The 27167-nt window shown below is 43.2% G+C and overlaps 1 protein-coding gene across 1 annotated transcript in view; it reads right to left on the reverse strand.

Annotated features, from left to right (window-relative positions):
• Positions 1 to 27167, reverse strand: part of kcnh3 (potassium voltage-gated channel, subfamily H (eag-related), member 3) — a gene marked incomplete at both ends in the record, with an annotated part of 146479 nt that overhangs the window by 115882 nt on the left and 3430 nt on the right.

Consider the following 27167-nt stretch of genomic DNA (forward strand, 5'->3'; position numbering starts at 1 on the left):
GGTGACGAGACAGCAGGTCTGCAGAAGAAGTTATGAGGGACAACTTCAATGCACTAAATTTGTACAAGAAAATCCTTTTTCATGTTGTTTTTTTGTTGCTTTACTGCCAAAAGAAGGGACAAAACTGTCAATCCTGATACTGTTTATTCGTGGAAATTCTACCTATTGAAGCGATTACTTTTACTCATATGGGGTAACTTGTGAGACAGATTCTCTGACGTCAGAGCCGTCAAACATCAGGTTCACAACAGGCGCCAACCTGCCAAACCAGCAAACAAATTGTGAGAAAAAAAAATGCAAAGAAAACATTGAATTAACAGATTTCTTAAGCGTAGCGGACACAACAAAACACTGAGACCCAGGCTGAGACACCGGCAAACTTTGCTTGCTGTAATTTTTGTGTTTATCACGAAAGACACACTGCGAAGACCCTCATCTTGGACTTTTCTCACCTCTCCTCGCTGAAGGCTTCATCCCTCGGCCTCCTCCCCCTTCCCTTCGTCTCTTTTACCCCTTTTTTTAAGCCGAGCAGCTTGAAGGCTCAGTGTTCCAGCCACATTACGATTATTACACTGCCCACTGACACCCGGCCTTTAATGCGGACGACCTGGACACTCCAGGAGGAATTACCTTGTAATTGGCTCCAAAGGCTATAAAGGAGACCACGAGCAGCCGCTGGATAAACAAGTCGTCCCTGAACAGCGGCTCCGGCCACTGTTGCGGGTCGTGATTAGTGCTACCGTCTCGCAGCAAAGAGGTCTTCGGAGAATTCACGGTGAGCAAAAGCAAGGTCGCACTTGGATTTCTGTGCGCCCGGCGGCCACGGGAAGAGGGAAGGAGGGACAAAAGGATGAGGTGGAGTATAAAACTAGTATAGTGAACTAAATGTGAGTATTTGAGCATTATTACAATTGAAAAAAACAAAAACATTCCATGAAAAACCATAAATGGAGCAATTATTTCAAGGCCGGTGTGAAGACGTCCCTCACATACCACAGCCAAGCTGGCTTACTTCCTTTAAGGTTAATTTTAAGTTTAAGCTTCAGGCTGCTCTATTTAAAAACGTCTTTAAAACCTCTTAAATGTGAGAGGTTATGACATTTTTTTTTTCCTGTTATTTCTTTGTAAAGCACCGGGAATTTTCTTGCATCTGAATGATGTTCTATAAACAAATCTGCCTTGACTAAATAAAGCTTACAGTGAGTTTAGGACACACTTGGCCATTTTCTAGAGCAGCTGCTGTAGGTTTACGCTGCCGGAGGACCGACGCTGAGCTTCCCTCCTCTCTCACCCATCATGTTTCACGATCGCATCTTCCTTCATTTGCCGTGTCGTTTTGACACGTTTCATTACTTCCTCCGGCGACTTCACTGGATCCCTTCAAAGCACATCCATTAAAATGGCGACGACAGTCCGGTGTGTTGCACTGATTAATTGCTCCACTGATGCACTTCACGATCCATCAGTCAGTCGGACGGATGCTGATCAATGACGCCGCCCTGGCCATTAAATATGCAGCGTCGGCGGTGTTATTTAGCACCGTGGCTCTCACTCGGAAGTCATCAGTGACAAAAGATTGAACGATCTCAGCTTCATCCCGTGGCGATAAGCAGTAAATACAGTGGTGGACCAGTGGGGATGTCCGTGTTGCTTCACAACAACAAGATCTTGGTTTGATTTCAGGGTTGAGCTTTTCCATGCAGAGTTTACATGTTCTCATCGTCCATTCCTTCTGGTACTATAACCCCCCCCCCCTATATATTAGAGACCCGTTTATTCATTACCCCAACCACTACTGCTAAACTGTCAGGATGAAATCATTTTAAAGTTGCGGGTAAAAAACATAGACAGTTTCCGTGAACAAAACAAGGCAGTTTAATCTGTTTTCTCTCATCAAGCAATCATTCCAAAACACAGGTGAAAATATTAAAGGGGTACAAATGATAGAAGCCCTGTTTTCACGACAATTGCATTGTTTTCGCGTTTTCCTAAAAGTTTGGCATTTCCACCACAATGTGTGGGAAGTGGTTGTTTTAACTAGTTCTTTCTGCACACACGCGAGAGATAAATGTCTATTTGTTTTCCTCCATGGAAATTTCATTCATCCCTCCCATTGTTGTCAACACTGTGCATTGTGGTTTAGTTCCACAATAACTTAAAGTGGCCTCGTTTTCCCTCCCGGCCTGATTAATGATCCAATCCTGGAAGCAAAGACGCGATACAATCCGCCGCAGCCCAACAAATGTCACGTAATCCCCCGTAAAGCCCCGCAGAGTGACGGCGTCTGCGTGCACCTGATGACTCTGATGTGTATCTCGCCTGATAAACACCTTCCGCAGCTCCACGACGACCAATGCTTCCTCTGGAAATGTCACCGTTTCCATCGCCGCGATAACGAGGTCAGCAGCGAGGGCCGTTTCTTGCCTGAACCTGCAGATGACGCCGAGCACCTGCAGTCTCCAACAGATGACTGGCGACGGCCGTCTGAAGTGTCTTAACAAGCCCCACTTTGCCTCCGTCAATCGGACGTGACGCAGGCGGTGCGGCCTCCGTCCAGCAGAATGGAGAGTAGAAATGAGCGAGCTCACGTTTGGGTTCGATTTCAAGCCGATTTTTGCAGCGGTACAGCCGGTGTGAAGAAAAGAAGTGATTTTCTCACTATTTATCCAGCCACTGTACACACTTCTCTCCCACCCAACTCAGCCGCCGAGGTGTCATAGGAGACGGCGGCTTTTCTATCCGCCGCAATTCAGCGTCAGCATCCTGAGTTTTGTCATCCTGCCATAACAGGTAATAATTTATTCATTGCAGAAGACTGAGAAGAGAGCAGCTCGCGATGCTCCTTCTATATCGCTGCATCATTGAGTGACAGTATATATTAGCATTGTTATATTCTAATAATAATGAAACACTTTATTTTGTCGGCGCTTTTCACGGCATCCAAGGTCACTGCACAATAAACATGTTAAAATAGAGTTTAAAAAAAAAAATGGTTTTAAAACATAAGGGATGTGCAGCAGACCAGCATTGTTGAAAATGGACAAGTTTTTTAGATTTAAAAGAGTCCAGAGATTGAATGATTTTCATGTCAGGTCACCCCTGTTCCTTCCCACAGCTTTTAGTCCTTCACTCTTCCCGAGCCGAGAGTGTTGGACTCCAGTGGGAAGAGGAAGCTCAATTTGACACCTTCTTGGAGGCGTCGGCCTTGAGTGCACCAGTGGAAGCGTCTCTGTGGAAGCGAGTGCGATACGATGCGTCGCTCTCAGCTGGATGCTCATGATACGGTGTGCAGGTGGGCTGACAGGAAACAACTGCTGCAGCAGTTTCATATCAGTGAGAACCAGAACCACAACGGATCGATGATCATATTATGCAATTGAATGTTTCTGGCTCACAGAAACGACTTTTGACAGTCTTAGTGGTCAGTTCCAATATATATGTGGGCCAACGATCCTTTACTGTGACATTTTATAGTTTTTGAGATTGACTGTGTCTCTACTTTCAGGAAATCGTCCCGACGCAACAGCAACAAGCCACAATGGAAGCGCACAGCGGTCAGAGAACAGGTTTTTGTTTCCGGAGGGACAATATTTTCTGGCGGAACCAAACAATGGACGGCAGAGCACATGCATAATATCATGACAATTTAAACTTTGTGGACCAACATTGCTTCTTTCTGAAAACACATGATGACATTAATCACAATCGTCATGCAGCAGCGTTTGACTGACGTCTCATAAAATCGAAAAAAAATTCCATAAGGGGCGAACTTCCATTGTGGAAATGTTGTTGTTGTGTTGTGATTTTTGCAGTGACGTTGTGCCGATGGCCCTTCTGGGCCACCGTAGCTTTCCATTGTCTCAGGGTTTTTGTGTTGTTGGTGTTTTGAATTTCTGGTTTTTCGTGCTCCAATGAAACCAGCTGCTGTTCCACCAACAGCATTGTCTGGAATCTGAGTCCACCTTCCAGCAAACACAGTATATCAGTAGTCCTTCTTTAAACGACCTGCAGTACCGCACACAGTGACTGGATACTTCTCAGTATTGGTGTGGCATTACTCTATTAGATACTGAAAATCAGTTGGAGTTGCATATACGTAATCTATAATAAAGTCATAACTGAGAGAACACATATAGATACAGTAAATTACATTATGCACTGTGCTTTAATGTATTAGCAGTGAGCCTTTCAGTATGGAGCACAAACTGGAAAACATTCCATATTTATGAAGGCAAATGAGCGAAATCAATACTGTTTGTGACATTCCATATGAACGCAATCCTCAGCGGCCTACAGTTAGTTAGGAGAGCTTTTATACGCCTGCGCATGTTGATATCAAACAGATCTCCGCTGACTGTGGGCGAAGGATGGTGCGAATCTGGACCATCGCAAAATGAGGCAAGAGCACAGGTGGAGCAGGCAAACTCCACACGGAACGGCTCCAGAAATCAACCGAACCACTAGACCTCTGCGCAGCTCTCCAGTGAGCCTCATCTGAAAGTCTTCCTGTCTTTAACCACATAGAGGGGAAAGAAAAAGAAAACAGTCAGTAAATTCTCTTAATAATACATGACTGAGTCACACTGATGGATGGAGGCCACTGAGACTGTCCTCTGTTTTTTACCACGAGCCTGAGAAGGGATTAAAATACCAATTAATTACATATTGCTACATTGACCAGACGTCTTTTGCAGTATTGACCGAGAAAAAAAAAGCTTGTTCATTTGTCTCGCCATCGATTTGGAAACTTCCGATAACCAACTGCTGTTTTCAGCAAAGGAAGAAGGGAGGCGGACCTTCTGTGGGTTTACTGACTGATGAAGCTGGTTGTGTGTGTGTGTGTGTGTGTGTGTGTGTTTACAGACTACATATCGTATCCTGAAGATTAGAGACCGTGTGTATAAAATCAAACACATAAATACGTTCTTGTTAAAAGAAAAAATAAACCATCCAGACATTTTTTCCAGGGTCACAAAGCAGCTCTACGTATTTTTCACTTCCTTGTTGTTTAAGTGTATGAAAGCATGTTTACAGTCGGGTCCTGTTGTTTACACAAAAAAGTGGAAAAATAAGCATTTTACATTCTCAAGTTTCATGTTCACACGGCAATGTTTTGAAAACGACGCACACTGACACTGAAACGGCAGAAACACGTCATGCGGCAGCAACGCCGCCTGCAGGTACGCATGAGATCTCGAGTGAAGTCCAAGATTTGGGGATTCTCTAATACTAATAAGACTGTAAAATGCCCCTCTTTGAAAAAAAAAAAAAAAAAAAGTGGCATCAGTGCATCGCTACTAACACTCTGCAGGCACTCGTTGCACACAAGCGCTGCTCTTCTACTGGTTGTTTTTGCAACTGAAGCTGCAGATCAGATGGAGAGTCTGTGTCTGAAATGACTAAGTGTTGCGAAACCCAGTCACACTCCTGTTGATCACAACGTTACAGACCGTCCGGAGTCAGTCGCTTCTTACTATAGACGACGCGACGGAACGGCTTGGAATACAAACAAGGATCTGTTGATGAGTTAAAAAAAAAAAAAAAAAAAGAGAGAGTTTATATACTGTTCCCGTGTCACACAAATTTAGTAAATGGATACTTTCTGTCTCAACTCTTCATGTTTTCACTCAATGAAGGGCTTAGAAATAGGAAATATCACGACAAGGGTGTTGATTATAGGCCATAAAACTACAAATTCAGACTCAGTTTATGTCTTGTTTTCTTTAAATTGGATCAATTTCTCACTAAGTCCAGAATGTTGCATAACGAGTTACCTTGACCTTCAATATAATGTAATAATTGCAAAAATGTACCATAGAAATGACTTTTTAGACCAAAAATGTAATTTGCGTTTGTTTTCATGATGGGTTAGAAGTTTTTCCTTTTTTTACATGAAAGATATTCACCTGTTTTACTTAAGTCGCAACACAAACATCTCGGAAAAAACGTCTTCTGAGACGAGTGTACGACGTCGCGCGGTTCCGCTCCGCCGGGGGGCAAAATGAGGAAACGCAGAGGACATAAACAAAGAGACAGAGCAAGTCAGAGGCGGCTTCACGAACGCTGGAGACGGCAGGCTGAGAAACATGAAGGAAAAACAACAACAACAACAACAACAGGCGGGTAACACTGTGAAACAGCAAGCTGTCGTGTTGTTCTGGATCAAAACTGAAGAGTGAACCGAAGCGCCTCACACAGCTGAACTCCACTTAATGTCTGTTAGTAGGGTTTTTTTTTGTTTTTTTTGGCTTTCACGTGGCGCACTCATGAATACATTTTATTTGTAAAGCAGGAAAAAAAAAGAAAAAAATCTCAAAGTGCATCAAAAACGTTGGTCAAAACCATTAAAAAGGAGAACAGTTGTTTGAAATGCCGTTTTAATCACAATTTAAGCTTTTATGCCTGATAACAAAATAGTAGTTCGCTAGTTTCAAGTGAAACACTTGTTTTCGTGCAGCAGGTTAAAACCGTCCACAGCCAGTGTGTAATAATGCGAATTCAGCCGGTATATACATGATTATAGAACGATAAGGATGAACACATTTTTTTTTTTTCTGTTTCGAAAGATCATCAGAAAACTATTTACTCCCTTCAAACAAACCTGTGATCTGTATTCGCGAGACAGAAACAAGCGAAGAACAGGGGGTCGGTGTTTCCAGAGGATTCACAGTAATCTGCCACGTTAACTCTGGAACACAAACCGTCCTGATACTCGGCTGCACAGCTTGAGACGGGTGAAAATCAATCCATCCACCTCCACTAAAGATGGTCCAGTAACTTCTTTCCTTGAAGCCGATTTCCAGATTGCCTCGGAAAAAAAGGTTATGCTCTTTTTTTTTTTCTTTGTTTTTTAGTCTTTCTCGGATTTGCAATAACATCACAGTTCGTATTGAGCATTTGCTTCATATCTACAATCTGAAATTGCTTTAAAAAAAAAACCCTGAAAAAGCTTTGTTCAATATGTGTTTTAGCTTTTTGTTCTAGTCTTATAGTAGCGTGCAACATACTTTTATTTTCCTGAACGTATTTGACTCTGGAGTACCACAAGGTCACGTCTTAGGCCCACGTTCCTTTTTAGTTTTGGCCACGACATCAGTGACACTTTACTGTATCTTTATTACCTTTGCCAACGAAGGTTTGACGACCAACAAAGTTGGGTGATAAATGAAGTTGGGCGAGGAGGTTATGTTTTCATTTTAATTTATTCATTGGTTTGTATGTATTTTGACCACTTTTTGTAAAAACTCACCCAAATCGCATAATATTTTCAGGGATAATTTGTCATCATCCGAGGACCAATCAATTAAATTTTGGGACATTAACGGCGAGCTGCTTCCGAATAAATCCCCCCCAAAAACAGCAAACAAATTCCCCATACAAAGCGTATGAGAGAGGCTCTTCATGGAAGAGGTCACAAGAGATCAGCATCTGTTGCCATGGAGACACTCCCTGGGTATTGATGTAGCTACCTGACCTACCTAGTTAGCATCGATATGAGCTAATGGCTATCATGCTAGCGGTGCTAATTCGGTTACGCACTGGCAAAGGTCTGTGCTCTACCGAGTGTAGCTCTAGTTGTGCAATAATATCTGTGATCTGATTAAGCTAACGTAAACGTTTCACTTTACAAAGTTTTCACGAAACCAGAGACCAACAATAATCTTTGCAATTTTTGTCTATGAACCCAAGAAACTCAAATAATCACGTTATCGCTTGAAAAACCAGAGATTTCTGTTCTAAAGCTGCAAAAGTTATACATCTTTGTCTCACGATGATAAGTGTAGGATTTCTTTTGCGAAGCTTCTGGCTACAGATTGAATCTCACAATCCTTTGGAGGCTGCCCGCTGGAATTCAGCCGCTCTGCCCCTGATAACCTTTGTACAGCAATCTGATTGTTATATCTACATTTAAGACCAGAGGGAATCAGGTCAGATACTTAAAAAAAAAAAAGCTCACATCCAAACTTTTGTAATCTTGAGTTTTTGAAACAACTACGTGACCGACAAATTCTGGATGATGAAGCTTTAAACAAATAAAAGCTAACTGTAGATTTGTTTAAGTATCAAAGTACAATTATTCTGTAACGGGCTCATACGAAAGATGTTTTATGTTATAAGAGCAAATCAAATAGTCTAAATAGTCTTGTTTTATCCTTCACCGACGAAAGTTGTGAGACCAACGAAGCTTATGTTTTCATGTGCGTGTAAATATTTATTTGTATGTATATGTGTGTATTTTACCAAAACTCGCCTGAATTGCATGACATTTTTATGCATGACAATTTTGGGGTGTTAACAGCAAACCGTTTCCAAGTAAATCCCCCCCAAAAATGCACAAAAATCTCCTATACAAAGCAGATGAGAGAGGAGCTCAAAGGAGATCAGCTGCTGTTGCCATGGAGACGCTCCCCGCTCAGTGTTTCAACAGTGATGTAGCTACCTGCCCTACCCAGTGAGCGTCGATATGAGCTAACGTCTATCACGCTAGCGATGTTAACTGGGTTCCGCATTGGCGACCGTCTGCGTTCTACCGAGTGTAGCTCTAGTTTTTAGAAATTGGGATGTCAAAAAAATGTGCACATTTTTGTGTGGGAATACATTCGAACTGGGAGATTCCTACGCGGAATTTAGAAACGAAGGGGAAATGTGACTTTGGTGAAGCGCTGCCACTCGTCCCGCACACCACGGTTGTAGTAAATAGTGTAGAAATGGGTTATCAGTCTGAGGACTTCACCCAAACATAAGGTTTATGTCATTACCTGTACGTCACAAACCCAGTATAATTCCCCAAAACACATCGCGATGTTACGCCACCACAATTAATTCAAAGAATATTATGTCATAAATAGGAACAAGGACAATTCTGAGGTGCAGAACAGATGACAGATTATAATAATATAATAATGTGCATGTTAATGAGCCATATGGACCCAGAAACGTATTGAATCATCCTCACTGATTAATGCCGCGCAATCAAAGGACCGACGGCCAGACAGAATAAGGAGACAGAAACAGACAGATGGAGAGACAGGTGGACAAACAGACACGGTTTGGACGGACGGGGTGGCGGATGAATGGAGGACCAGATGGACAGACAGGAAGAAGGCAGCAGAGACTTTAGTACTGCTCATAAATGGCAAAGAGAGAGAGAGAGAGAGAGAGAGAGAGAGAGAGAGAGAGAGAGAGAGAGAGAGAGAGAGAGAGAGAGAGAGAGAGATTGACAACCATATTAGTATTGCACTTTAAACAATCTTAAAAACTTTTTTCTGAATATTCTCTATTAGATGAAAAAAGTCAACTAAACCTTTTAGAACACACTTGTGAAATACTACATAAATAACAATAGTTAGATAATAGTGTTGAATGAGGGGAAACCCGTGTTCGTGGTAAATTAGAGGCTTGAAGAATATTTCCAGACTTCATCATCATTAGATTAATAGAGGAACAACCCTAATATATTTTAATTTACATTAAAATCTGTTTCAAACCGATCAAAATCACATTTAAAATGTCAGAAACAAAAAACAAAGAATGATGAAATATGACGGCTCTCAAGGCGCCTCAGAGAGGAAACTGATGGTGAAACGTGGCGATGCAGCAAAATCAGTATACAAATCAGATTTGATTCTCAAATCAGGCATTTCGAGACCGAGCCCCTACTCTGGATTAACTCCCATTACTGGGGATTACTCTGGATTTGTGTACCTTCACTGACCTATTCAAATTTCTGCTGAGGAGTGGTTTCTTCAGGCGATGTCACCCTGAATTGGAGATTTTTGTTGACTTGCAAATGAAGAATTTGACACTTTGGATCTTGAAGTATTTAGAACGAGAGGTTCCTCAAACTGCCTTCGCTCTTTAACAGGGAGGCGACAATATTGCTAAAACGTCCACATTTCTCCCAAACTGGACAACCGAAGACGATCACAGTTATTAAATGATAAAGTGGATCGGTTTCTGTTGGTGCAGGATTTCTTGGCCTAAATCAGGGCTGTGAAACACAACTTAGTTCAGTTCAATTTCACTGGAGTGTCTGGTAGAATAGAGCCATAAAAACCTTTAATTTTAAACTTTAAGGTTTTTGTTTGATGTGGCGTAAAGTGTGGGTGATGAAAATATAGAAACCAAACACTTACTACGTAAAGTCTCGACAATATCAACATAAAGCCAATTTAAATGAAACCTTCTGGTGCAAAATACAGTGAAATGTCCAAAAGAACATCTATCGCTGTTGCATTGTGGGTGTTTTGACAAACTCGCCCTGACAGCATGACTTTGAGTTGAACGCGAGTTCAATAGCAACAAAGCAGCGTCACCAGTATCTCAGTTCGAGTCTCGGTGTTGTGTCACTATTTTAAAATCAATAGTTGAGGGTTTTTTGTATTAGTCGTCATTTATTTACATCTGAACATGTGCAAAAAAATTAAAACAGAAACAAGAGAAACAAACGGAATGAATTAAAACAAAAAAGAGACACTCATCCAAATGAATGTTCGAAAAGGGAAAAGGAGGGAAAAAGTTTTTTTTATCTTACCCCTGTCCATCTTTATCGCTGCAAATCACTTCTTTTCATTTCTTTTAATAATTTCTCTGGATGGGACAGTGCATATTGATGAACAGACAACCAGTGCTTGAAAGATACCAGATTTAGCTCAGAGCTAATCACAGAAAAAAATGTTTTTTTTTAAAGCTTTCTTCGTTCTTAATTCATGTCATGTCTTACACCCAAATAACAAAAATAACAAGAACTGTGAGGATTTATTCAGACAGATTTTGCCAGTTTTCTTTTAAACTGTATTAAGTTTGATGATTGTTTATTCTCTGTACATAGATTATTCCATAATTTTACACCACGGATGGCGTCTACTAGTGGTTTTGCAAACTGCACTGTTGTGAGTGTTTCTGCCCCGTCTGTGTAAAAGGACATCATTTTGAATATGTTGCTGTGTGAACACAAAACAATGCGTTTTCAAAGGAAACACACACACACACACACACACCCATTACGAACCCGGCAAAAAGAAATAACCTCACCATTTAAAAAAAAAAAAAAAAAAACCTGTGGGAGACATTTTTGTTTAAGTAGCACCACAGGACTCGTAACATTTATTGTAAGTAGCGAGAAGAGCAGGCGGCGTTTTCCCGGCCCTCCATTAGCTCCGCTGCAATCCGGCAGTGATGCATTGTGGGTATGAGTTCATCCACAGACCGCGTTTTTCATTTTGTACATGTCAACCACTTTGCTGCGCCACTTCAAATACATTCGATCAATAAAGCTTTTATGTTCCGCTGCTGTGAAAGGATGGCAATACACAATAATTATACTGTCATAATACAAAGTACTCAGAGGAAAAAAAAAAAAAAAAAATCATTTAAAAAAGTGTCACAGCGCCTGAAGTGTAAGAAAAATAGCGCGCAGACATGTCATGTGATGCCTGAGTGGTTGCTCCCGACGACTGAACGTCTGAACATGTCAGAACATGTCAGAACAAAGAAATATGAAGAAAATGTTCAAACACAACACTTTATGTTTCAGATTTGCGGTTTGCTGAATTTGTTAATGTCATATAATGACGTCGAGAGTTAGGTCATAAATATTAGTTGTCGCACCGTAGCAAACCTGCTAAAAGTTTCCATTAACATTGAACACAATTTCAAATCAATATGAATAGGAATATGTGCATAATTAATTAGATAATAGACCTTCAGCGTTCTACTTAACAGCTTTTCATTATAGCTCATGTTATCATTTCATGTCGTCATTTTTTATTAACAGTATGCCAGTTTAAAAAAAAAAAAGAGTTTAATAATATAAACATGAGTTTTAGACCTTGACTCGTTCTAAATGGAGGCTGATTTCATAACTGCCTCTGGGATTAATAACGCATTTCTGTTCTATTCAACCAGGTAGTGAGTAGATTTGGTGATCCACTCGACAAAAGTTGACTAAATTATATTTACTATTCATATGCTCCAAAAAAACAAAACAAAATGCTTGTTCGCTCCACACCAGGAGACACAGATTCTATCGGTTGTGCTTAATTGTGCACGACGGGGGGAAAACCTTCCCATGACTCCGCCCACGTGATGGAATTGTGTTGGAAAACGAGCGACAAGAGCGACGCGTCTGTGCTTCGTCCGCAAATCCCGACGTTTTGCTGAATAAAAGGACGACACGTTGACTTGGTTGCTGCGGATTTATGTTAAAACGGCCTGGAATTCAACGCGCCGATGTAGCGACTGTGAGCCTTTCCCGGTTCGCCGAGTTCACGTCAAGGAAGGAGGCCTCGGGTGCGGCGAGCTCAGCTGCAGGCTGAGAGCAGCCATTAGTGGAGGCGACGCGCTGATCGGAGGAGGACGGACTCGGTAAGTGACGATGCGCAGGTGAGCTGCGGCGTGGCTCTGAATTCTCAGGAGGTACTCAGTGTGCCGGGGGGGAAAGCGTCACTGGACCATAACAAGACCGCCAGCAGGAGCCGGGAGTTCCAGAACAAGGCGGCGGCGGAGCTCTGGATGAGTTTTGTGGTTTTTACCAGTTGAGACTTGGATGCATTGGTGGAAACGGGGAGTCTGGGCCTTCAACCACTGTCACTTCATCTTAAAATACACTTTTTTTCCCCCGATCATTTCAGACATTACACTGTTCATTTTGTGACGGATACAGGTTCCACACTCAAGCCTTTTTTTTGTGCTGTTGAATGTTGTTTCACCTCCACCTCACACAAAGTATTTTCACTGGAAAACCTGCTGCCCCTGGGATGTTTCATCCGTCTCAATCTATTTTCTGCTGAGGCGGCTGAGCACATGAAGCCCCATCGGATCAGCACTTTGTGAGAGACTCAAACCGACGACAATGACGAATTGAAGCCAGTTTACACAACAACGTAGTTTTATAGTTGACATTCGCCATGATAACAATCCAACTTGGTCGTCCACTATATAAAAGAAAACCTGTGTTCTCCCATTGTTAATGTTTAGAGCCCATTGTTCTCTGCTGCATGTGTGTGTGGGGTTTATTACAAAAACAAACAACAGCAACAACAAGTAGCCAAACGTGAAAACGACATCATTTTTAGCGTTTCTGCAGTTTCCGTGGAAACGGACATCATTTTCAGGGCATTGTTGTGTGAGCTCAACACTCTTTTGAAATGAAAACGCCAAAATATATATATTTTTTTAAATGCATTTTGTCTTGAAATGTGTAAACGAGTCTTCAGAATACGTGAGCTCCCATTTTTGCCACCAAAACATTCCTCACCACCTCGAGACGGGGACTCTACGAGACCTGTGAAGGTGTGCTGTGTATCTGATACTAAGATGTTTGCAGCAGTTCCTTTAAAAAAAACAAGAAGAAACTTTGAAAAAAAAATTAAAATTTAAGTTCTTGTTCGGCAGGATATTTCATACTCCAATAAGAAGCTCTCGTACTCGCAGGCCACGCCCCCCTGGCAGCAGCCAAACTTCTGTGAAGCGGCATTTTAACTGTTAAACTGCAACAGCTTAATTCTTGCTTCAAATGTTGTCAGAAATACATTTTGCCGAGCCGCTTTGGTGTAAAAAAAAAAAAAGAGTCTGTGTCCGAGATGTGACGTTGGTTCACTGCACATTACACTCGGTGTCATTGTTGCGTCTGACAAATAAAGGATTTCACTTTTTTCCCGCCACCGACTGAAGCACAAACAAAGATTCGAGCTTTGACGACAAAGAATCGTCAATAAAAAAAGTTCCCGCAGGCGATGAAAGACGCAGAGGCGGCGATGAAAAGCTATTTCTGCCCGTTCTGTGTTGGATCTGAACGGCCTGACGAGGGATACGAGGGGGGGGGGGGGGGGGGGGGGGGAGCTCTCCGTGGAGGAGCCGGCGATTGAAAGATTGGCTGAAGATTGCGATTTGGGCGACTGTGCTCTGAATGGGCGATGAGCTGCGGGACGTAAACAAGGGGGGGGGGGGGGGGGGGATTTGACAGCCGGAGCAGCAACACGTCCGTAATACTACAGCCAGTATAAGGAGCCGAGACACTTTCCCCCCGGCTTTGCAAACAAAGGAGGGAAAGAAGAAGCACAACAGAGGTTCGTGCCGCTGCTTCACTCGAAGGTTAAGGCTCTCGTCCACTTTCCATTTGCACTAAAGCTCCTGCACCTGATTGGTTTTCTTCTTGTTTTCTTTCTAGAGTTTACACAGTTCTCATAAATCCACCCAGGCTTTTCTCCCGAGATAGAAGCAAATATAAGAGCATGCATAAGGTCAATGGGTTTTGTGTGCCGTTCAAACAAATGGCAGTAAAATAAATATGTTAAGAGATACACACACATCATACATTCGATAATTGAATTTTTGTTTGAACTCACTCGAATTGAGAATAATGTGGACGGCGGCAAATTAGAAAGCGGAGTCGCGTCTTTTCCGACGAACCGTTTCCTGCAACCTTCCATACGTCCAGTCATTTGTACAGAAGCTATCGAATTAAGGACTCTGGTGCTCACAACACCCGGCAGAAGGAAAGACCACCGGCCCGTTGTAAAGGACAATATTCACAAAACCAAAGTAACCCGCGTTGTGAGAAAACTGGAGGTCAATGTGAAAACCACTGGACGCACAGGGAGAACATGCAAACACCCTGCATACAGGAACTAAAGAGGAAAAACTATACAAGTAAAGAGAGAAAGAAGAACCAAAAACCTCGACAGAGTAAACTCAATGTTGCTCATTAGTTAAGGTTAGTATTTGTTCTCATCCTTTAAAGAAGTGGTGTCGGTGTATTCCTATATTTGATTTATTTTGTGTATTGTTCTTATATTGTTATTGTTATATTATTGCTACCATTATTAGTAGTACTATACACGAGTATTATACACTATTACACATTATTATCTGTATTGTTGTTATTATTATTATATAATGCCTACGCCACTGCACCTTACTATTTATTTATCTTGCTTTTATCTCCTGCTTATTTCTAAGTGCCCATGTTCCGTTCTGTGCTTTACTTTATGTCTTATACCCAGATATTTTTATATTTTACTTTTATTTCTATTCTATGGTATTTTATAATATTCGTATGTACCAGATTGCTGCAACAAGACAATTTCCCTTCGGGGATGAATAAAGTAATTATCTATCTATCTATCTATCTATCTATTTAATTTAATGAGATGTACTTAATACATGTATGTTTTGTTTCTCCACTCGATTTGCAGGACTTGTAGAGAAAAGTCAAATATTAGATTAATTCATTTAGTGCTGAGAGAATTTATTGATTGATCAGAATAAATTTGACAGGATTGCAGCAGAATTTGTTGTTTAAGGGGTGTGAAAATCTAAATACATTTTTATCGGACCAAATTTTGGGGGGATTGTATCTTGTTGCAATTTTATGTTTAATGTCTTCGTGTGGAAGTTGGAAAAAAAAAAAAAAAAACGGGCGACAACCCGAGCGCCACTCAAGGTTTAACAAGCTGGAAATGATGCGTCACTGCTTCCTTCACGTCACTTCTCTCCATCTGCAGCCGCTCCATCCTTCTCCCCGCATGCTGGCGAACCGCACAGTTCCACGCAGGCGGATGTAAATCATCGACGCTTCCATTAGCCGTTAATTCCACCTTTTATCGTTCTTTTCATCAAAGATCAGCGACACTGAAAAAAGCACGGAGTGGCTGTTTTCTCCACACAGACGGGACCTTCTTCTTCTCCTGCGCACAACCATTACTTGTGTTTGGCATTTCATTAAATATCAGCCTGTAATTGAATTGTCAGAAGCTTCACGACGCCTGTGGCACTTCCACAAACCCCAATGAGGGCAGACCCAAGTTTGGCTTATCCATTTGACAGAGTGCCATAATTGCGTCACTAATGACTCAGGCGGGCTATATTAGGCAAGGCGGTAATAACGCGAGTGGCGAGGAGCCACCAATGAGACGGGCAAACGCACATACAAAAGGTGCGCGAGGACAGAGCCGGATTCACGCGCGCGGCCAATTAGCTTGACGGAGGAGGGCGGCGAAGTTAAGCGAGCCGGTTCTGTCACTGTTGCTTCTCCCTGCAGCTGACAGCTCGGGATGAGACGGGAATGAGGAGGGGAGGAAAATAGATATACCTTTCCCGAGGTGAAGACACAGACCCGTGCACGAGGGGAATGCATGCATTTACATGTTCTGCAGGGACAACGTCGCATGTTTACTCGCCGCAAAGACTCGAATGAAGTCCCGTCGGATCGTCAGCGGAGGGGGGGGGGGTTTGATCCCTATAAAGAGACGTTGGAGCTCCGGGGAAGACGCATCGAGCTGAGTGATGTTGCTTATTTAACCCAAATGCATCGTTTTTGGTCTCAGAAAATGTTTGGCACTGAAATTGCAAATATGCTGAAAACAATGTAGTTTTCATGTCGGGCCACTAGTTGGTGCTGTTGGTTGTTACACACACACACATGCACGCACACGCACGCACGCACGCACACACACACACACGCACACACACACACACACACACACACACACACACACACACACACACACACACACACACACACACACACACACACACACACACACACACACACACACACACACACACAGCAGAGGACAATATGAGACGACCAAGTTGGATTGTTTTGAAATTAATTGAAAAGTTTATTTCGGACATGTGAAATTATTCGAAACAACATTAAAAAAACAAAAAAAAACACTAAACAGATAAACAGAGTAAAGCAAAGCAACAAAATAAGTAAAAACATAAATAATGCCAGTCATTCCCAGTGGTTATTTATGTTCCTATTTACAAAAAAATATATACAAGAAATATTAAATAAATAAATATTACACCAGTGTCGCAGCCTGTCCGCCTCCCTAAGTATAGGGATACTTGGTGAAAAACATTTTTTCGGGGTACCGTTTCTTTAACTTGTTGTGCTTGGACTCCAATCTGTTCCACAATTCCACTACAAATGTAGAATGACAAAATGACTTTAGTGTTTTAACTATAAATCCCCTTCTCCAGTTCTAACACCCGCCTCGGTTAAAAAAAAAAAAAAAATGAGTTTTGTTATTACAGTGACTGTCAATTATAAAACTATCGAGTCCCAGGAGAAACTGGGAGTCACGACACGACGGAGACATTATTGTTATTATCCATCCACTGAGCATGTGCAGGATTATTTACGACGGCCGTGGCACACATGCACAAAAGTTGCATTTTCCTCGGTTTCCACGGAGACGGAGCGTTTTTTGAAAGGGCATTTTTCGGGGTGCGACTTGCCGTCGTCTTTTTTTTTCAGACCGATACATTTTTTAAAGAGCCGGCTGGGATCGTCTGCGTTGGCGTTCGGCGGCCTGGCGAAGTCGACCTCAGTCCACTAACAGGTGCGCGGGCACTCGCCGCGAGCAGCTGCCACTCCCAGGGCTCTGCCTCGGACGACTCCATCGTTTATTGAAGCGCCGCTTAGTCACTGGCCTTTTGATCCTGGAAGAGCGAGACGGGGCCCCGCCGCCTCTCCAGAGTCAATATTTGCTACAATTACACAAAAGCAGGAAGCGATAGCAAACTGGAGAGCAGCGGAGGGGCTAATGATGCAATATAATAGTCATCTACAATCCGAAGACAAACAAGCGGACGAGGACATTCGCTGAATGACAGTCGAGCCTTATCATTCGCGCGCAGTATCGCCGAAACACGGAGGCACAACTGGATTAAAATTAAAAAAAGGTGCTCGGAGGCTGAGATGCCACCTCCGGAGCCGCCGACGCTGAGGAGGTAGAGAGTGACGGTCCCCCGGCGCTCGCTGCCAGCTCCTTTTTGGGTCACTTGGCTCTGACACGGTGTTTGTCGACTGACTGACTGACTGACTGACTGACTGACTGAAGAGACTCCAGCTGCCCTGCTTCACTTTTAACTTCCCTCCCGGCTGTTTGCCAAACCGCTGCCTTCATCCTGCTCTCTTGAAGCCTTTTTCAACTCACATCCACTTTGTCTTTAGGCCCAACCAGACACACTTCCCTGAGGGGAAACGTATATAGAACTATTGAACCGATACCGTCAGTACTCTGGCTATCCTCTTGCTCTTGACCGATTAAAGATTCGGTCTCATCTTGGTCTTGGGAAACTCTGGTCTTGGTCTTAATTTTATATTACTGTAATTTCTGGACTATTGAGCGCACCTGAATACAAGCTGCACCCAAGGCAAGTGAATTACAGCAACTCTGAAGATTTTGCTCTGAGGAGGATGACTGGTTCGCTATGGAGCCGATTGGAGCCTCTTGTGTACTGGTTCTGGCCCATGGGCCTCATGTTTGACGCCCACGTATTGAGGGATCGACTGGTCTTGGTGGCTCACCGCGTTGAACCCAGGTTCAAATCCAGAAACGGCTTCCGGAGTAAAAACTAGCAAACTGATACCAGTTGCAGCGACGGCCGCCGGGAAAGCGAGCGGCTCAAGGAAAGAACATTTCCAAAGCCCGTCTTTTGTGACTTTGACTTTCCCCCTCGCCCCTGCTCATGCATACATTTGCATCCTCAACAGATTAATATCCTATGGCTCTACGTGAGTCCATATGTGCTGCTGCCGTACGCCGAGCTGCAGGGCTTCTTCAATTCCAGACTAAGAGGCGTGACGGTGCCCTTGGGACCGTCACGCTCCATCTGCTGACTTCTGTACATCCCACAGCGCGGGGTGTCGCCGCGGCGACCAAGACGTCCCTGTCCCCCGTATGACTAAAGTGTCTCGTCGGGTCCGCGCAGACCGCGCAGGCGCCTCACGCCACGTACCTGCGTCGTTGGCCGTGTCTCCTTGAAGCCGCTTGTTCCAACCGCGTCGGGTCAAAACATGAAACCCGCCCTCTGATCCCTGCTGATCCGAGGTGCAGCGACTCATACATCAAACGGCGCTGGCGTCTCCTTCAAAGCAGCTCTCATATCTTGCCCGCGCGAGCATTCCCAGTTCGACACAGTGCTTTCGCCACGTTTAAATGTAGAAGGCTGGAAATGACATAATTACAGTATGGATGGGAGGTTTGGTTCTGGCTCAGCTGCCACTCCCGCGCGCCGTGAGAGGAGTGGATTGAGGGGTTCCTTGCTGATGCTCCGAGGCACACTTCTCGGTTTGCCATATGGTGTAGTTGTTTGCATAGCTGGAGGTGGGAATTAAACATGCTCATGGCTGTTCATTTTTTTTTATATATCTTTTTCAGCAGTTAGGAACCGGGGGGGGGGGGGGGGGGGGGCACTGAGATCCTGGTCACTGCTCTGGATCCAAAGCGAGAAAATCCCCGGTTCAAGTAGTTTGCAATTTTGCTCAGAGGTTTTTACGTTTCTTTTACAAGTGAAAATGGAATTTTCACACACACACACACACACACACACACACACACACACACACACACACACACACACACACACACACACACACACACACACACACTTCCACTCATTGACGAAATTGTTCTGTTAATTATCAAAATGAAGTTGTTTGCTTTTTGTTGTTTTTTTGTTGTTTTTTCCTTCCTGTTTTTGTTTGTTTTGGTTTTTATTTTTTGGTTTTTGTTTTTTTTCATTCTGTTTTTCTCTTTTCCTTTTTTTTCTTCTTTGTTTTATGTCCTTTTGTTTTTGCTTTTGTTCTAATTGTTGTGATCATTTTGGTTTTTGCAAACACACCTGCTTGCTCATGTGGATATGTTGGGCTTTTCTATTTTCTCTATAAAAGCAAATTGGAATGACTGTAATGTATTTAAAAATGTCTTTCTTTTAATAAAAACAAACAAACAAAAAAAAAAGTGAAAATGGAAAACTTTCCTGTTTGGAGCCACAATTAGAAAATAACTCCCAAGGTAGAACTTTTCAAAATTGTGGAAACGGGAAAATAGAACTTTTCTGAAATGTTGCTGCTGCTTATGCTGCCGGCTGTAGTGACGAGTTGTTGCTGCTCAGTAGATGGATAATATTAACGATGTTTCCTCCACGGTGTCATGACTCCCAGTCCATATTCTCCTGGGACTTGGGAGTTTTATTTTGACAGTCACCGTATTTAACAATACAATTTGGTGGCCTGTCCACAGAAGTGTCTGTGTTCTCTCATCGTTAATGCTTATAGCGTATTATTCTCTGCTGCAGGTGTGTGTTTGGTTTCAGAGCCAAATAAACAACTGGTCCCACTCGTGCACTAGTGCCACTAGAGTTTCTGCCATTTGACACTGTTTTCAAAACATTGCCATGTAAATGCAAACCTCTTCCAAAAATGAAAACTAAAAAAAATTACGTGTTTTCAATTGAAATGTCATCTTGTTAATGCGGCCTAAGTCTGGAAAGCCAAGGCGATGAGGAAAAGTCTCTACATTAAGCTTATTTTAATGATTTTGAACTACTAATTTTATTAATTATCCACTGCATGAGCAGCCAGGCATCATACACAACCATTTTTTAACCATTATTAGTTTATTATTACTATTAGTTTTGCAAAACATCTAAATTCATGGCACCCTCGAGAAGAAAAATGTCTTTCTAGCGCCAGTTTTTTAAATTATTTACTGAAACTGATTTAAAGCAGTGTCCTCATTGCAGTGAAGGCGTAAAACATGACTTAATGTCTCAAGTTTACAAAAAGTCTTCTGATGGCGGATCGATGGATCTGTTCTGTTGGTGCAACAATTGCAAGAATTAACTCCCCACTCTATTAGCCCGAAGAGATAAAAAAAAAAACACACATTTGCTGATTTCAATGGCCTTTTTAAATGGACTCGCGCCCAAACCCAGTGTCCACGACTGAGCAGAAATTCTCTGAAAACATTTCTTGGGAAGACATTACCGGACCAGTTCGTTCCGTGTCCGTCCTTGGGCTGCAATTCATCTGCTACCTATTTGAAGGTATTACTCCGAAGCAGACGAATGTACCCCCCCCAACCCTGCCGCTTTGCCTCCATCACTTTCATTTCCTGCCATTACAGTCCAGAAGTCAGCTCTTCTCCTCCTGCACCCCCAAGTCTTTTGCTTTTGCTCATTTCTTACGCACATGGTGACATCCTCGACGGCCACCTGGCTCGCCGTCTATTTCTAGCTCCGTGTGCCTCTGTCGCTCTCTTCCCCTCGCTGCCTCCTCTTAGAGGCCAATCTATCCATTAGTTTTGTCCGTCCTCCTGTTTGTTCTCCAGCGCAAAAACAAAAAAAAACACCCGAAAAAACGAAATCGTTCCAATTATGGTGTTGAACGGCGGGGAGAACTCAAAGCGGAGAGGGCGCACGCAGGCTGGATGACCTGTGTGAAGCTGAACAAACAAAGCTGGACGATTCGGTGTTGGAAAAATTCAAGTTGACATTCTGACATGCGTTTTTTTTTTAATCGGCTGGTTTCCGGTGCGTTGGAGGCGGCCGACACCGACGTTACTGCGTGACCTTGAGTGTTTCATAATGTCAAGATTTTAACGTTTCGTGGAACCTTTCACCTTGACTGTGTATATTTATCTCTCTTTCATTTTGTGCTTGGACAAGTCTTTCCAAAAAGAGAGAAAGAAAGAGAGCGAGAGAGGAAAAAAAGGAATAAAAATGAAAGGGGAAGAGAAAAAAGAAAGAAACAGAGAGGGAAAAAGAGAAAGAAACAAAGAGAGGAAGAAAGACTTGAGAGAAGGAGAGAAAGAGTTGAGAAAGAGAAAGACAGAAAGCGACAAACAGCATCCAAAATAATCCATGTGGAAAGATGTTCACCCCTCAGTTCTTTGCAACGCACATTTGACTTACAAGAACCTGCGTTGCGCTGCGATGCGCTCCGACTGCACACAATAAAGTGTCTCCGCTAGCAGGTGGGAGGCAAAAGCATCGGCATTGATCCTTCAACAGACGGCGATTGTAAATAATACATGACTGTTTGGGTTTCTATTGATCACAACACTCCCACAGCCCTCAGAAGTGCAGCCTTCTCGCAGCCGAGAATCGAGTGTGTGTGTATATGTGCGTGTTTGTAGGTATATGTGTGTGTGTGTGTGTGGACTCGTATCTCTCCATATTACCGGTACCGAAGCCTGTTTCCACGCTCACATGACGGAGTGTTTGGATTTAAATAAGGTGAAGCGGGAACTCGGCTGATGTTGGGGAAATAAGTAGTGAGAGGTGATTTTTAATGTAATAACCCTAACTTTACCAACAAACCTCGCAACAAACAGCAGACTTGTGATCTCTGTGACTCTCTGCGATGTCTTTAGGTTGCGCGCGCGGTGACTTTTATAAAAAAAAAAAAAAATTTGTAATTAACTTTTTATTTGGAAAACACATGGATAGACACCATTTCACTTGTACAATTTTATAGTATCCTTGGACCTATCCTCATTGTCTTTCATTAAATAAAATGAACAGAGAACGAACAGAAACCATAACGAAGAAGAGTCCAAGTGTCTCAGTCCACACCGTCCTCCCGAGTTCTCCAGACTTTTATACATTTTATTAAAGTGACATTTCAATAAATCTTTTTCTGTGGCGGCATCTCACCCGAGCAGTGAGGGAGTGTTTACTTGGAAGATCACACAGGTGTTCCTCATCGGCCAATCAGAGCAGCCCATACTGTATATCTCCAGATCAGTTTGACTTTGGGCTCCTTTCACACTGCAGGTCTTGATTTTTTTTTTTTTCTCATGATCAATCACGTTATATTCTAAACACGTCCTCTCTCAGACTGCTGCAAGAAAATGATCAGACCCGACGGCTTCAGGCCCTGGAATACAGATGCAAATATAGACGCCAAGCCGGTCAGCACCAGGGTTGCCAGATGTGACTCACTGTTTCCAGCCCAAACAATGTAAAATCCCACACACCTCGATATAAACCAGCCCAAATCTTAGCCTGTGTAGAAATCATGTTAAAACCCTAGAAATATTATATGTGCAATAAAGAACATGCCACAAACACACAAATGCAGGAAATAGACAAAGTTTAAAGTTAAGAGAGTTTGGTGCCCCAGGTGGAGGATGCCCACCATATCTGGCAACACAGGTCAGCGTGTAGATCCAATTTCAAGTGGTTGTTAAATACGAGTTGAATAACTCTCAGCAACATAAGAAGGGAACGAAGAAAACAGAGCACAGCTTTTAACATTTTGGCGAAGCCGCTTCCTTATCCGTGACGTCAGTCACACGTCAATGACAAAACAGTCGCATGTAGAAAAAAATCAGAATTGGTAAGATATATGATGGAGGTCTGGGTCTGGTGTGGAAAGAAATCTGAATTGGAGCTTTCACACGACCACAAAAATGATCGGATATGAGTCAGCGTGAGAAAAAAATATGAATTGAGTCGCATTTCCCCGAGGCCTTGATAATGTCTTCATCACCTCCGGCCACCGTTTAACCCAGACATTGGGTATTTACAACAACGGATAATCATCAAGACAAAGACAAAGTAAATTCACTCTTGAAATATCACCGCTGTCTTTCGTTTTTTTTTTTTTACCATCGTGTAAACGTGGCCCCGGTCGACGGGAGTCATTACTCTCTGCACTCAAACTGGCACGTCCCCTCCATTTCTCAACTCGACGCCTATTTTTTTTTTTTTTTCATTTGGATGTTATCTGCAAAAACGCAGCGCACCTCCTCAGCATCCGTCAACCCCGCGGATATCTCTGGCAACTTCCTGCTCCTATCGCCCGGCAGCGATAACACCAGGCAGATTGTGACTCCGTTACAAACAGTCACGCCGCCTGCGGGGAAATAACATCAGCTGTAGTAATTCACCTGTCAGCTGATTCCTCTTCTTTTTAAGAGGCGGCGCAAAGTGTTTCGTGTCTCATGCGCCGATGCCTCTTTTTGAAAGGACGAGTACTGACCTTCAAGTTACTTGCCGATACGTGTACGTATTAAATGCCATTATGCCCAATTTATAATCCAACGCTGACTATGCATAGCGTCGGTGTCGCGGCTACGTCAGCCGAGAAGGTTCCGGGAAAGGACTCCACCTACAGTGCGCATTGGGTACTACACTGTGTAGCGTCTACCTACACACGGCGCTATGCATACTGTACATGCTACATGCTAATATGTTTTCATTGCAAATGCATTCGCCAGCCGTAATGAAATCACAAATCCAAACTTGATTTGTAAATTTCATTAAGGCCAATACGAGGGATGGGAAGTGATGAGGTTGTTATGATTCCGATTCCATATTCCATTGTGCCTAACGATGCGGTTCTTTGTCGATTCTCATCTGGAAATGAAACCCGCGGTATTACCAGCAGTGGACGTGCTAACGTTGCCGCCGCCGCTGCTGGGTTGAAATTCACATCAAAAACACGACATTCATTCAAAGTTATCACTGCTGTGTGCAGCTGTCTCTGCTCATTGGTCGTATTTCCCCCCTTTTGATGAAATATCCACTTTGCAAGTCTTGCAAGTTGCCCCGTCGTCGTCCATTCTCCTGAACTGGAACCAAACTTTACGACATCTGTGCCCATCGGGCGCCGCATTTCCTCCAGGCCGCACCGGTGAATGACGTTGCCGACATCCTTCATGCCCACTGGCATCCATGAGGGAAGTGAAACACTGGGAACCGGTTCTTGTTTTTCGGATTCCCATTCCTCGCCAATGCTCTCCAGTCCTGATGTGAACGTTATAATTGTGTGCACTTCTCCCGGCTGATGTGTCTTGTTTTTCTCAAACCGCCAATGTGTCTAAACACGGCGGTGCCCGAGCTTTTTCTTTTTCAAACGCTTGGTGTGAAAATGTAACGACTCCTCTAATGCCATGAAATGAGAACCAAGCCTCACCTCTATTGGGCCGAACATTTCATCTGCTCCTGGCTGACGAGGAGCCAGGAGGGAGCTTTGAACACCGAGTGCCACAGGGGATGGATATACACACACACACACACACACACACACACACACACACACACACAAGGTCTCGCCGCGAGTCTGTGCCGTCACACAAACACACGTACCGGCAGACACGCAAACACAGCCGGGTGAAGCAGTGACAGCCGTCCTCCCTGGAGCCTAAAGACACACACACACACACACACACACACACACACACACACACACACACACACACACACACACACACACACACACACACACACACACACACACACACACACACACACACACACTCTCATTTTCTCACTTACACGTCGGTGCGCAGGCACAATGTGAGGTGAATAAAAGAAGAAGCGGGTGGCGGGGAGTTAAGTAGGAAGGGGGGGGGGGGGATGTTAGATAATCCGTCACGTAGCTCTGCCGTTACAGAGTCGCACCTCGCTTCTCCGCGACTGACGACTGAGCGCCGCGGCACGATGAGAATTATGAGGGATGACAGACGATTTAGTCAAATAAATCTTTAACATGAGCAACGCTGCGCTACACAAGTGGCTTAAAGTGGCTGAAAATGGAAAAAAAGTCCGTCGCCTCCCGGGTGCCCGTTTACATGGCAACAGTCCTCGGAGGCGCTGAAAATGCAACTTTTTGAAAACGCTGCTACTGCGCAGGCGCACCACGGCCGTGGCAACTAGTGGTTCTGCACATGCTCAGTAGGTGGCCAATCAGGACAATCAGTGCCATGACTCCCAGTCCGTCTTCTCCTCGGACCTGGTAGTTTTATTTTGACAGTCACCGTAATAACAATCCAAACTTGGTCGTCTGTCCAGTAGGATGTCCACGTTCTCCCATTGTTAATGTGTGTGTGTGTGGTTTCAGTACAAAAACGACCAACAGCACCCAGAAGTGGCCCAACATGCTTCATCGTTTTCCGTGATTCTACAGTTTCTGTGTAAAGGAAAAGCTTTTCTGTAATGAAAACGATGCAAACGGGTCTAAAGTCCTGCATTCACAGCTTTTACTTTACTACACAGAACGTGCACACAATCCGCATTTTAAACATACATTCAACAACAAAGACTTTAAATTTACTCTTTTAAATATACTTCCTATAAAAGTTATGAGGGCATGAAAAAAAAATCCCCATGGAGACATGAGAATAATTTCTTTGATGTGTGGGGTTAAACTATCGCCTAAAGCCAAACGCTACAAAAATTGGGTTTTACTATGTTGAATCCAAGTTCAATTTGTTAAAATGTCACAAAACGAAAATGAAAATTGTCAATTTTTGCATAATAAACTGCTGCTAAGTTGCCAGATCATGGTCACATTTTATATTCAAGTCACCTCTCCCCTTGTATTACTCAACCTATTTCAACAAGGTTGTGATGAAATTAAAAGGAAATTCACGGGAGGCCTTTCAACCTCACGTGACCTCGAGAGGAAAACCCACTTAATTTAACTCCCATTTTCTAAACGTCGTCCCGATTGGAAAAAGATCAAAGTGACAGCGCATTTAAATTTCCTTCCGGCTGACAGAGCAGATGAAGAGCGAGCTGCAGGAGGACCTGGAGGTCTACGTCACCAGAAGAGCTCCCCCCCCCCCTAACCTGATTAGGACCGAGCAAAGATCCACTCAATTAATAGGACCAATTGAGTGGCGTAGTCCCACACAGCTGCTGCCTTTTTCTGGAGAAAACAACAGCAAAGCAACCCCGACGGAAGAAGTGCTCACTTGAAAAAACAGCCTTTTGAAGCTCGATCGATATCACTCAACATGGCAGCATATGAGAAATCGCCTTCTTTAAGATGCTTATTAAACGTAAACATAACTCAGTTGTGGTAAAATCTATGATTACAAACAGTATGAACATAAAATGACAGTGGTTCTTTGAATGAGGGCTCTCAAACTGGTCATCTCATCAGAGAGCCACTATAGTGTTGAAATAGCAACAACAAAAAAACAAATTATTTCTAAGACCGTGTCCTTTTATTTAAATTATGGTGTGATGAAACAAACCTGAATATAGTGGGTGAACTATACCTGCCAGAAGGCTTTCGATGAAACAGACAAACTCATGTTTTTTTTCTTGATTTAAATTGCAAAGATGTTTCGTGGGGATTGTATGAATATAAAGTTGCCATATTGCAAATTTAAATTGTGCACCTCAAGTGGTGGAGCGGAATCACACGGGCCTGGAGTTAGAGACCCATGGTTTATACCAACAGGGCTGCCTGGCTGCATGTGAACTCTCTCATCTCGGAGGTCGAAAGTCCCCAAATGGGAATTTTCCCCAACTCCCAGCCGTCTGAAGCCATGAGCCATGACATGTTTGGTCAGTGTGTCACTCTCCACGCCTTCTCCTTCATGCAACTCAACAAACTACAGTACGAA

Source organism: Blennius ocellaris (assembly GCF_963422515.1).
Source record: "Blennius ocellaris genome assembly, chromosome: 6".
Taxonomy (NCBI): Eukaryota; Metazoa; Chordata; class Actinopteri; order Blenniiformes; family Blenniidae; genus Blennius; species Blennius ocellaris.